The 14,011-nt window shown below is 39.0% G+C and overlaps 1 protein-coding gene across 2 annotated transcripts in view; it reads right to left on the bottom strand.

Moving 5' to 3' along the window:
• The window catches only part of LOC117423267 (SPRY domain-containing SOCS box protein 4-like), a 42,638-nt gene extending 32,755 nt beyond the window's left edge, over positions 1-9,883 (bottom strand). The window contains exon 1 of one of the 2 annotated variants that reach the window (XR_009307596.1): positions 9,526-9,883. The gene's annotated coding sequence lies outside the window, so the exon portion shown is untranslated. The remainder of the gene's footprint in view (positions 1-9,525) is intronic. The other variant, XM_034038793.3, reaches the window with a different exon arrangement.
• Between the last annotated feature and the right edge of the window lie 4,128 nt (positions 9,884-14,011).

Genomic DNA, 14,011 nt, shown 5'->3' with positions numbered 1-14,011 from the left:
TTAAGAAACACTGCAAGTGAAGCACAGAAATATAATAAATCAACAGCGAAAAAAAAAGGAAATGGCCCAGCTTCCCGGAGAGTGGGGGTCAGAAGTATTTTTCATCCCCATCAACCGTGCTGAGGTTTTATCTCTGCTTGAGTTGTCAGAGATTCCACCTAAGCTTGGAGAAAAGGGAAAAGGTAACCACTTATCCATATGAATCCCACTATTAAACTAACAAAGAGACCAAGTCCTATAAACTGGTCTTAATAAAGAGCTAGGCCCACACAGTGCATGAGCTCCTTAGCCCTTTTCATTGTAGATTTCCATGCATGCACTGCTTTAGGGCACCGTTTTATGGAGACCACCACCACAGTTATTCTCTATGAGTCTATTTGTTGAATCATTTATTTTTAATTGCTTGTCACATTAATATTTAAGTTGCAGAATTACTGTAAAGGAAAAACCCTTAACAAGATCCTTCTGTACTAGATATTCACAGATTTACAGTGTGACCTCTGGCTATTGATTTAAAAGTCAAATCCTTCATCAAGTTGAAATAGTAAAAAAAAAAAAACACACGTTGGTGTCAAGCTTAGAGAGCGTGCCGTAGTATTTATCAATATTGCTATTTTAGGAGACTAAAACAGCGAAAGTGCATGACATCTATTTTGACAGTAAAAACGTGCATTTCCACGAAGTGTTTGAAGTGTATATGCTAGCTCAGGGGTGTCAAACTTAGTTCCTGGAGGGCCACAGTGTCTTCTGGCTTTCATTCCACCTGAGCTCTCAGTTACTTCATTGGTCTAATTATTTGATTCATTGGACAAATTTAACACTTCTTTCTAGGCCTCAAAATGTTAGTGTACCTTGAATCAAGTGCATTTTTTAAATAATCAACTGTCAAAGACCTTGAACATAATATTAAATATGTCCAATTAAACAAATAATTCAATCCATTACGTTAGTGCAGTGCTTAAGTTGGAATGAAAACCAGAAGACCCTGCGGCCCTCGAGGACTGGAGTTTGACACTCCTGGGCTAGATTGTATTTATTAATATATAAATGGAACAAGCTAAAAAAGCTGGAGAATGTTTGTACCTGCAAGCTCTTGATTGCAAAACTCATCCCAAGTTCCATGCAATCGTGCCTTAACTAGGGAAGCCCCTGGTGACACCACCCTGTCCATCCTTGAGAAATTACTCAAAACACCAAGTTTCATGAAGAGGTCTCAGCTTTACTCTCTACTCAGTAACACCTACAGAACAGTACTGTTTCAGGGATTTACCTGTAGATGCAGTGCCAGCCAAAGACTAGCCTGAGACAGCTGCATGGTAAAAAAATATTCAATACATCTCTGTGATCCCACTCTGCCCCATAGGCAAGCTAACTCCATTACAGAGGAGAGTCACCACCTGCAGTGGGCGTTGAAGATCTGGATACATGCCGTGACTCCCTGCAGAGTTTGAATCATACCAAGAAACTAGGAGTGAAATCATGACTCTGATGCACACAGGCAACACTCTGGAGCCCTGTACTTTTTAGAACCAATACTGTACAGCTTCACTAAGCAATGTCTTGCTCAAGCGCAGACTACAAGACAAACATTATTGATTGATATGCCGATTATAAATGACACAGTTTCACTTAAGCAAAAGGAGGATGGCAAGTTGACATTGTGTAAATATCACTAGTTAGTGGCCAATGCTTTGTGCTTTGACTCGACATGCACCCCCTTCCCGCAGTCTCACAGAAACCAATTAAAAATTGTCATGCTCACAATGCACATCACTTCCCTGTGGCCCAGCTCCCTTAGGAAATATTCAAAAGTTCATATATTATCCAAAACAAATGCTACCTGGCATACTGAATAATAATAATAATAATAATAATAATAATAATAATAATAATAATAATAATAATAATAATAATAATAAAAAAATAAAATGAATGAGTTGCAGAGGACAGACAATGCCAAACAAATGTTAGGGAATTCTTAATGCGAGGCAAATACAAATGTTAGCATTACACCAACTAAATAAAAATGGAAATTTAAATGAGAAGCAGCCATCTGCAAGGAGCATGGAGAGTTCTGTTTTTACCCTGCTTGTTTTATAGATGCCCATCTTGCTTGATGCAAACAGAAGCCAACTTTCTCCCACCTCCCTCATGTGCTGTACTGTGGAGCTGGTCTGCACAGTTTGGTAATCAATGTGTCAAATCTGTAGGTCATTCTAGTACCCATGGGCCCCTGCTTGGACTGTAGGCAGTAAGCGCTGCTTCAACAAAAATATTAAACAAATCAATGCTAATTAATGGCTCCTTAACTGGTCTGCTTGCTGGGCTTAAAGCACATACTGAATTGAAGATTAGTGACTGCTCTAAATCTCTAAGTCACTCAATTATATTTATCCCGACCAGAATTTTGTTTAATGACCATAGCCAATATGAATAAATGTTAAGGTTATTTATCTCTACAGCACATCTTCGAGTAATTAAGAAGAGGGTGGTCATGGAAACGCCCACATCACCTTGCCAGGCACACACATGCAGGTGCTACACCATGACATTTTAAAGTGTGTTTTAACACCAGGCTTGAAAACTGCTTTTCAACTTCGACTGAAGGTTTCAAGTCCCAATTGCTGATAAATATAGCAATCTTGCCAACTCTTCAGCATTACTGGCAATCTAAATCCTTTGATAGTCCAGGGACTTGTAAATGTAACAGAGTTACAGTGTATACAACAGCAATTACTATAATAATGTCTCAATTATTCACATTTGTGTACCTACATTACCTCTCTCATATCTCAAATCAATCCATTTAAAAGATAATCCTGTTTTAAAAAATGCATTTAAAAAGATAACGGCAGATTGCCTAGACACAAGTCTCATTGGATTTTTTGACTTGGATCGCTGAACTATTTAAACGCTCTCTTAAAATTACTTTTCTTAGAGGCAAATCAAGCACCTGGTACCACACAAATCAATGCCAACAAAACCTCTGGGCAACTCATTGATCATGGCATTTTCAATTAGGGCATGACAATACTTCATTAGTGTCACTTACCACAAGTTAGGCCCAGTATGTCTTGTCACTCACCTGAAACAATGGCCAGCAAGGACATCCGTCATTCTGCCTCAGCCTGCCCACATCCGAGCAACATCAGTAGATACACAGCATGCTGCTTTTGTTTATTATCTGAATTAAAGACAGTCAGAAATAGGCACCTGCTTGTGTGTCAGAGCATTGGGTCTCAACCCCGGCTCTCAGTCAAGGACTTTAAACCAATTAATTCAGGACTTGGCTGGAAAACGTGGATAAAAAAAATGGAGACATCAGAAACACGCTCTGAATAGTACAGCCTTCCGAGGTTAAAATACTGAACCAATTAGATGGCAAAATAAGTCAACAATGCCTGCTGTTAAAGGCAGATTTATAGAAGAGTTGGTCTTCAATAGAGAAACATGTACAGGGGCTGAATAACAATTAGCGAGGCCTTCTAACCAAGAGCTTTCTCTGCAAACTTCTACAGAGTGCTGCTGGAGTAACAGAATTAGAGGTTCCTGGTATTTACAATGTCTTCATTGACAAGGTCTCCCAATTCAGGTATGGAGACAGGTTCCTGGAATTTACAAGGTATCCCAATTCAGTATTTGCTCTCTTGCTTCATACCTCTGCTATCTTAAACCTATGGCTGAAAAGGCTTTCAAAATTAGCATATAAATGACAAACAAAGTGTTTTGTCAGCGGCAGGTTGAGAGTCCAACTCTAAATAGCTTTTAGTTTTGTGTGTTCAGAAGTGCAGCAAGGTGTGCAATCTTTAATAGCTTCATTATTTAAAAACAGGTTTATATCTCTACCTTGCACAAGAGTACAAAAACAAATCCTGTTCCTTTGTTATCAGACAGTGTTGACTGGCTGCCTAGGGGATTTATCATTCCAATATGAAATACAGCATCTGTTCTGTATTTCTTAAATCTTTTACAGTTGCATAGAATATATTGCTTCTTTTGCCCATGCAGATGACTGCAAGAACAATGCATCACTACATAGAACACACACGCACACCAAGAAGATGCTGGCTCCATTACACATTTCTACATCTAGTATTAAACAGGAAACCTATATGCATTCCTTCCTAGGAACTGAGAACACCTCTTTGCATTAGTGTTTGCACTATTGAGATACATGTGCTGGACAGAACAGGCACAATGTAAGCAATTTTATAAGATGTTAAATATACGGAAAAGTCCACTTCGTTCACTTGAATTGCACAATTTTATGTCCGATTCAAGTTTGCAATCAATCAGTTTCTGCACAGCTGACACACGCTGTGGTCTTTTCTAGAAGCCTCCCATACACAACATGAAGCTGGGCTGAGGGAAGCTCTTGCTGCACCAGCTCATATATTTTATGGATAAACAGAGGAAGTCAGTCTCCAGTGGGATCTAAATGCAACGTTAAATGCTTTTCATATTCTCCTATTATAAGTACCCAGGTATCAAGACAATGGGAGGCTGACCATTCTCCTCCTGGTATTAGCAATACTGTCTATAAAGGGGTTATTTAACCTTGAACATGAACGGCTGGTTTCACAGACCCAAATTAGCCCTAATCTTAGATTACTTTACCTAAAATAACATTAGGTAGTCTAAGATTAGTGCTCATCTGGATCTGTGAAACCAATCATAAAAGCCACACACAAATGACTCCTCATTATCCAGTTTTTCCACTTTTCCCACATAGAATTAAATAAATGATCCTCAAAGCGGGTGCTGGCCCTCCGTGAAGATTCCCAGCCCGAATTCTGTAATAACAAACATCTCTGTTCCGAATCTAATCTCTGCAAAGCTGGCGGAATAAAGGGACTTTCCTTTATAATCACCTGTTCTGTCAATTTGTGACTGTCAGTACAGTGATTACAATTTAACTGAAGACCGTCATCCCTACAATACGACATCATTTCAGAAAGCTGATTTAATAACCAAGCCTGCAAGTTAGATATCAATATGCTTTCTGGAGGAGACCTCTGTGAAACCGCCACATGATTTTTTCATCACAGCCCTTGTGGTCCACATGGGCCAGTCTGCTACGAGAGCTATGAAGAGTTTGCCAACCGCAGATTCCAGATTCCAGGGGCTCAGACACGGATGACAATGGTCATTTAGGGAGAAATCATATGCAACAATAAAGAAGTGTCTCGCTGGTTCTCAAGCACGTGCTGCGAGCTCGGACCAGGTGTTGCTAGGCAGCAGCTGCTAGATGTTGGTAGGCACCAGCTGCTGTAGCTCAGTCTGTCCCAGCAGGTGCTACCATTAGGAAGGGGGTCCGACACCAGACACACTACAACAGAAGAGAGCGCATGCAAGCCTGCTCGTTAAATCCACAACTGCTTTAAAGAAGATGTGTTAAGGGGAGTTGATCTTTCTTCTTCATTTAAACAAGCAGGGGCAAATCAATTGAGGAAGACCAACTCGGTGGAGCTGCTTCCAGACCGGATCTGAAAATCTACTGGTACCCCTGGGGATCCAGCTGCAATGCTGAGGAATAACTCCAAATATCCAGACGAGTCAGAAACACATAGGGGTTGCTCTGCGGGAAGTTGATAGACTACTTGATTATTCCCTTCAGTCTCTCAGCCTTTACTGACAGGGCATTTGTCATGAACAAAAAATATATACTGCACAAAACACTGTAGAAAAGCCTGGATCTGTCCGTTCACAAATGTTACAACACTTTTGCTACTGTCCAAACGCCAGTCCGTTCTAAGGCTACAGAAATAATTTGAAAACAGGGGTTTTCTACAGCAAGCTGTGGGCTTTACAGTCTCCAGCTGAGAAGCAGAGACAGAAGAAAGGCTGACAATCAACTGAAGATAGTGACCTTTTGGAAGTGCCCATGATGTACACTAACTGCCTATTAAAACCCTTTTTCTCTTCTCACATAAAAAGGCTACCTGCTATGGATCAGAATGAAACCGAGCTTTTGGTTTTCAAACACGCCTTTGCATTTCTAACCTGGCAATTTTTCTTCTAGCAGATATTACAAGCCATTCTCTGAAAATTGTTTATATTTATTTTATACTTAACTTTTGCAGCTAGACTTCTTGAAACACAAAATTCAACAACCAACTCAAAACAAAAACTGCCATCCAAAAATCAAAACATCCTGTCTAACAAAAACATTGTGTACATCTAAGGCATTGTAATGCCCAAGACAGTTTCTCAAGACCCAATAGATCCTAATCTAATTATTTAATATTACCACTGGCCCTTTAAAAGAAGGCAGCTGATTCTTAGTCAGCTGAAGCCCGGCTGAGTAAACATGCTCTCAGCTAAATCACTTATTTTCTTTGCTGCTGCGCAACTCAGATGTCATGCATTTCCCAGCTTCCCCAGCTGCTGTCAGACTGGACCTGCTCACTCATTACAATAGCTGCAAATCAGAACCAGAAGGCAGCGAGACCGCGTGTGTGTTTCACAGTCAGAACAGGGTAGGTCATTAGTAGTTACACTATCGTATGTCCAGTACTTCGATTTTTGTTCATGGTTAGTTTTAGTTTATTCACGTTGTGCCCTCAGGGCCAGCACAGGTACATCTCAATAGTGCAGCACCAATACAAAGCAACCTAAGCAGGTCATACACAATAAAACAATACAGCAATGAATTAAATTACTGTACATAATCAAATGAATTAAATTATATATAATTATGCACACACACATTATATATATAAGATTATCATTCAAAGTTAGCTTTATTTCCTCTGACCTGAAAGTTAACAATGTGGGTTTTTGCTTTGTTTTTTTGCTCATATGGAGCACTTACATGTACCACATCATGCCTGAATGAGGGAGTACTTTCCAAAGTTGTTTATCGAAGCATCACTAGAGAAATTATAGCAGCATGCTTTTGATTCACCTAGTTTCTAAGGGAGATGGGTGTTTACGAAAAAGAACATGGCAATATTTGCATTTTAACTCAAAATGTCCTTTATAGAAACGATGCAGAGCTCCTGTCAATTACCACTTAGTTAATAGCCCACTCAAGAGCCAATAAAAAAAAGGATTCAATACCTGGTCATGTCAATATATCAGTATTGCAACTTTTTTATAATACATAAATAAATAAATAAATAAAATGCAATTACGTTATTGTTTGGCCATAGTGTATATGTCTCACAACATTTTTTTTTTGTGTGTGTGCAGGTAAAGCCAAACTCTATTAACCTTTAAGCTTGGGAAAGCATGGAGTAATATTCTTTTCTTCTTCTTTCTATTCAATTAACATTGATCGATGAGGAGTTAATCAAAACACTGCTCCACAATCTATAGCAAATTATTCTTCACACTTCACTCCCCCTTCTCCACAACATAAAAAAGTACCGCAATTGAATTGTTTTTTGCTAGAACCGGCAACCTTATAATACAGCCAGCTTAACCTCTGATGTTTCGCTCCCCATCAAAATGAGCTTCTCTACAGTAGGATTCCCATAAGCCAAATGAATCATGCAACACATTGCAAGGAAAATTACTCCCAGAGTCATCTTTGAAGACAGGTTTCATTAGGCAGACCCTGCCTATAGATTATTGTGCATGCCCTTCCTTCATAGACGACATGCCGTTTTATTTCTGAATATGAAAAAAATGGACTGCACATAAAGCTCAATTTATCCATCTTCCAATCTGCAAGCTTACAGTTACTAGTCGTTTCGCAGCCTCCTTGGGTAATGGAGTCTTTAATGTATGTTGCTCGACTGCTTCACATGACCTGCAGAGCGCTGGCGGAGGCTGCAATCCCCCCACAGGGCCTGTGCTTCCACAGAGTACCACTTAAGTCCTTCACAAACATTTAGACTATCCTCAGATAGAGATGCATTCAAGCAGCAAGTTGTTTTAACAATGTGAAACTGGGAGGAAGTCTAGGGATCAGCCAATCAACAACTTTATGCAAAACACTAAACTTTGGCAGATACTAAATACTGTCACCCTTTAACTCAAAATTAATCCCACCCCTAGAATGGGGTGATGCATTAACCTATTACTGTATGTTTACAATGGAGAAGGGTCCATGTTAGCAGGTTTAAAAGGGGTGGCACTACTGTATTTAGAACAAACAAAGATAATCTGTAACTTTAAATATAGTCAGCATCTCCACTGACAACTCCACATTCAAACAAACACAAAGGACCTGTTGCACCACACCTAAAACACACTACATCTCAACAGTGAAGCTCTCCCCATGAGGTTGGGCAAGTGACTTCCTTAATCTGAGAACAATAGCTACTAGGGAACCTGGAAGCTGAGATTCCCAGCAATTTGTTTTTGCTCAAATGACTTACAGCTTTGAATAAGTAGGAAGCAGCAGGTTTTGCCTTAAAGCACCAGACTAATACACTGATCTTAAATGCAGTTCATCTGAAAACAATTTGTAGCTGTTCACCCAGAATATTAAAACATTATTGATGAAGGTTACTGTAGAATTACAAATTGAGGAAAGCAAGCAAGCACCATGTACTACACAACTGTATTTTCATCCTGTAAAGTGCTGCCTTAAATGAAATTCAAGAACCTGATTTATTTTCTCATTATTCTATTGTACTGAATTCCAAATAAAAATAGTTGCAATCATGCCGTGTAACTTATCACACAAAAAGTGGTTGAGACTAACAAAACAAACAAAAAAAAGTTAAAGGTCAACCAGATGCTGATTTTAATGTGAATTAACATTGATGAGCTGGCAACTGGCACCAGAAGCAAGTCCAAGATAGTACACAGCAATGGAAAATACTGCAAGACTCCCATTGCATAGCAGTTTGTTCCATTCCTGGTGTTACAATGAGTTTAATAACACACACCAGCTTGTTACCTATACACTGAGGCTAATCAAGTTTGTAGTCTGGAATGAGAAAACACTACTGCAAGGCAGTTGTTTCCATCCCCGGTACAGCAGTGGCGTGGTGCTCACTTGATGCTACAAGGTGTTAAACAAAACATGAGACTTTGTACCACAACTTTCCCCTGGATTGTTGGACCCAATAATATCACGGTTAATTAATCTTGACTAATAAAATTAGTATGATGGATTTATCCACAACTTTAACCAATTTAATTAGCGTCAACCCGCCGAAAGTTTCATCAGGGCGTGTGTTCTCAACTCAATAACGCTGGCACACAACTCTCGTTTGCCAGTTTTGTATACATCATTACATGTACATCCGTGTACAAATGGGAAAGAGAGCGTTGTTAATTAAAACTTTATTATTTTAGATAACATTATGCGTTGGGGAAAAACATAAGAACAATGCTGTCGCTTATAAATTATTAAAATTACACGACGTTTTGAGAGAAATGTCATTCATATTTAATTTGCAGAAGATGCTAAATATATTTCAACTGACTGCAAATGCATGTTTATTCTGTATAAAACCGTACAATCTAAGCAGATAATTACCGTAATTATCCCAAATAAACTGAGACCCAACTAATAGCAGTAGTTGACAAAAATCCATATGCACACCAATAAAAAGCTTTACTTACGTGTTAAGATGTACAGTGTGAGATAAGACTGTCGCTCTCCGAGTTACCGAGACAGGATAACTTTCTCATACTAACAAGGCAACTAAACACCCGGCTTCTTTTCTGTTCAACTTACAACACAAAAAACTAAAACAGTGCAATGATGAATTATTTTTATTTTTATTTTTTTAAAGTATACTTTTCCAGTTTTCCCAATGCTGCCTAGTAGCCTTGTCACGCTGCAAGTCCCTTTGTTTTGCAAATAGGTCTCCAACCAGCCGATTTATTAATACAGCACTATCATTCATGCGCTCCAGCGTGAGCGGATTGGATGCAATGAACAGAGAGGACGGTAGCGTGACAGGGATTCCACTGTGTCCTAACGTCTGCCAATTACTATTAGTCAGCGTCACTTTCATTGGATTCAAATTATATGTGAATGTATATATTCTGATTTGAATAAAGTGGTACTCAACTCTGGCCCTCGAGATCTAATCCAGCCCAGGTTTTTACTCCAAGCAGGTTCTAATGTATTTAATTGAAGCTGCTAAAGTAACTAATTTAGGAGCTGGTTGGAATAAAGACCAGGACTGGAATACATCTCGAGAGTCATTGGCTATGACTGATTTGGGTAATTTCAATGTATGTATGCTGTAAAACCTTGATGCCTGGGATTGTAGAGACCGGCTGGTCGTCAAGTAAGAGGCTTGTCAATATCTGTTCCAATTCCCAACTCTCAGCTGGTCACCAGCGGCTACTGGAATATTCATCGGGGCTGTGCCTGGAAATGATAAGCAAGCCACGTGACAAAAGGAAACTTTCTCCTGTGGCAGTAGCGCACCGGTGTCTGTGCCACAAGGTGAACTGTGAAAAATGCTTCATGTATGGTGTGGTGCACGACGGTAAAAGGACGGTAAAGCATTCACAAGCATGGCAAAACACAGAGAACTACGGCATCAAACCTTGGAGGGCACCACACCTTTTAACAGAGTGAGTCGCTCCCTACTGCATTCAATATGCCGCAGTGAATAAGCAGACGGATTGCATTACATAGCATTTCTGTGGATTTATGGATTGCTGCTAAAATAGTCAGACAGCCAAGGTCAGGTTAATTTCATATTATAGCTGCTAAATGCAGTGCAGTACACATACTTCTTTCCATATGTGTCTATGACGATTCAACACGTTTTTAAAAGGGGGTTAAAAAGTTATGTACTTTGATTAGGCATATGTAATATAACATATAGCATGTAGGGTCACTTAATGGTTACTGTATCGATTCCAGAATGATCGAGAATATACAAATTCTGAAAAAGAATCAATCTTCTTTGACAGAAGCTATGACATCTGCTCTAATTTTATTAATGATCCTCGGGGAAGCATCTATTGGTGACACAGTCCTTGCCTGACACAGCCAGCACCAGCAAAGTGTAGCTCCTATATAAATCAGGGAACTAGTTGTCCAGCTATCTGTCTGTCCCGCCAGTATCTTTAGGTTTTGGGTAGAAGTATAAAGCATAGAGTACAGCGATAGAAAGAAGACTCCTATTTTCCTGCAGTTTCACCCATTTCAGGTTTTACTATGAGCTTGATTACACAGTATATAGGTAAAACACTCAGCTGTGTTTTATTAAACTCATAGTAAAACCAGGAATGGATCAAACTGCTATGGAATGGTAGTCTTATTTCCATCCCTGCAGTGATATATTTTTCACCCAAGGACAAGAATTCAAACGGATCCATCATAATAATGAGCGATGGTTAAGGTGACCATATGGCTCCATGTTCAGAGGGACAGTTTGGGACAGTTCGGGCTTTTCAACTCACAACCCAATACACCTTCGCGAAGGTTAGGGTTATCGTTGTTAGCTGTGGATAACCATGGTAATATTTTGTGATATCTATGGGTGTTTATTGTGTGTAGCTGTGAATAACCACATGGCTTTCTTGGATGTTTTTTTCTTTTGCTGTTGTCCCAATTCTATCCACATTTTTTAAATGAAAGCAGTAGCATGGAAGGAGGGATGGCTTAATCAGCAGCGTTACAGAGGATAAGAAAGTAATCCAGCAGCACCCAGTTAAAGTGAGATAGGGGATACACTCCAGGGAAAGACGAGGATATTACTGCAATACTCAAACATGCTTGAAGGATACTTCACTTTTTAATCTCTTAAGACTTAGAAATAAATGTGCTTATACTAATGGCCGGGTCAGTGTCGTGATTGATCACAGATGAAGGAGGGACAGCGCTTGCTGCTTGAGAGTGGTGTCTCTAAGTAGCTAAAGCCACAAGAATGCATTTAAAGCATATCAACGACCTCCCATCCTGCTGGAGCCTTTTATTTAAGTGTGGAAAGATTTCAAATGAATGCATTACATATAGTGAGTTGCTTCTAATAACATTGTTATGGTGTTTAGAATGCTTCTTATTGCATTTTTGTTATACAATGCCTGTGTTAAAGTGCTCTGAAAGTAAGTTCAGGTGCTGCTTTTCAGTTTTAGCTGCCTGCTATGGCATCAAAAGCCTACAAGTACTTCCACGGTTTTCTTTCAAACACACCTTCCCTTGACAAAGGTATGTTAAACATACCAAAACATTGGGAAATTGGATCTTTTGAGCTGAAACTATATTATAATTTTTATATATCTATACACACACACACACACAATGTAGTTTAAAGCTGCGTACTCTGTAATAATCTTGAACCTCTTGTGTAAATTGTATGAATGCTCTGCTGGTTGTATGTAACACCACTGAATAGTATTTAATGTTTGCTGCTATTTTAACAGTGTTTATGTATCTTGTAACAGCCCCCTGAAAGGCTAGTGTGCACAGGCAATTCTCAACATGCTTTTTTCCCTTTTTGATTTCTATATTTTGCGTGTCAGAGTGAATATAATCATTTACATGTCCCCACTGAACTGTCATATAAAGATCTCCATTGGAAAACAGAAGTAGATGGTAAAATAAAGACATTTTGATGGTTCAGTGGTAGCACTTTGACCTGGGTGTTAAATCTATTGAGTCAAAAGTAAATAGCTGCCAAGCTGAGCATTCTGAATAGACAGAACATGGAATGCTGTAGAGATTCTAATAAAAGAATCTTGAACAAACTCCAGTAAACACATACAGTACGTGCCTGCAGGAGAATTCCAAGGGCTATAGCTGAAAACAGCCTAGTACGTCTCATGGGTGCTAATTTGCTGAGCAAAACAAAACACTTTAGGACAATCATTTTTCTTACCATCATACAGAAACAAACAATTGAGTTTATTGTGCGAGAGTTAAATGATTACATAAAATATTCCATACACTGGGGTTTCTATAAATAAGTATAGATGTAATAGGTACACAGAAAGCACCCTTTCCCATAAAGAGTCATTCATCTGGCACATATTTGTTTTGTTTGGTTTTTAAATACTCCTGAAAGTTCTTCAAAGGGCTGGGCACGTACGGTCAATAACTTCTGTCAGGAACATATCATTTTTGACATCAATAATTATGCATATTCAGATGCATCGCAAGTTCGTTCTGGTTAAACAAATACATTGAATTGAACGCTCTGCACTGTTACGGCTGGTTTAAGAGCAATTCAGGTCAGAGCGATCGAGCACATGAGTTCTGTACACTGCTGGCAAACATCCTAATAAGCAGGCCTCACTGTCTGCATGTGATGCCTTATCCGACAGTCTGTGCCCACAGAGACCAGGGCATGGCGGGCACACAGAAAGGGTGCTCCATGTTGCAGACTGGCACTGTTCTGTCTATGCACTTTGTGACAAAGTGGCTTCAGGGCCACACACTGTACAGCAAATCTTCAAATGGGTAAAATACAGTACGTGCAGAAGGTTCAGTCAGTTGTTTTGCTGGCTTGGCACAAACTCTAGCAGGCAGAGTAAGAGAGAGGTCAGAACTAAAATGTATTGTTTCCTGTACTGTCAAAGTCCACAGTCAGGCATCAATGGCAAAACATACTAGGACACATGATGTTCTACAAAATAAAATCCTGAATGCTGGGAATTATTTTTCAAACATTACAAGGGATTCAACCTATATAACTAAAAAAAAGATTCAATTATTTTAAACCCATTCATAATTTATCAACTTTGTGTTTTAAATGAATTACATCAAGCTACATTGTTTCTGATCTCTGATCACTAGCTCCACCTACTGAACAATAGCTGAGAGCTTCACTATTTATTGCACTCAAGCCCTAAAATGTTAGAGGTGTTCTTTGCCGACACCTAGTGGCCGTAAGGAAACATTACCATTGCATCACAACAACCTTTTTAAAACAACATAACTCGATGAAATGATATAAAATATAACACTTATATTTATGCAAAAAGCATACACATTTATAGTAATTGTTATAACAGATAAAACATATATTAAAAAAACACATTTTGTATAAGGGACATAATGTAAAAGGAGTAAGTAGTTGATGTATATAGATAACATATATGGGTAATATGTAAGCACATGGTTGAGCCAGCATGCTTGAGG

Source organism: Acipenser ruthenus, chromosome 17 (genome assembly GCF_902713425.1).
Source record: "Acipenser ruthenus chromosome 17, fAciRut3.2 maternal haplotype, whole genome shotgun sequence".
NCBI lineage: Eukaryota > Metazoa > Chordata > Actinopteri > Acipenseriformes > Acipenseridae > Acipenser > Acipenser ruthenus.
Note: the sequence above shows the minus strand (reverse complement) of the source record. Positions and strands in the feature narration are given on the sequence as shown.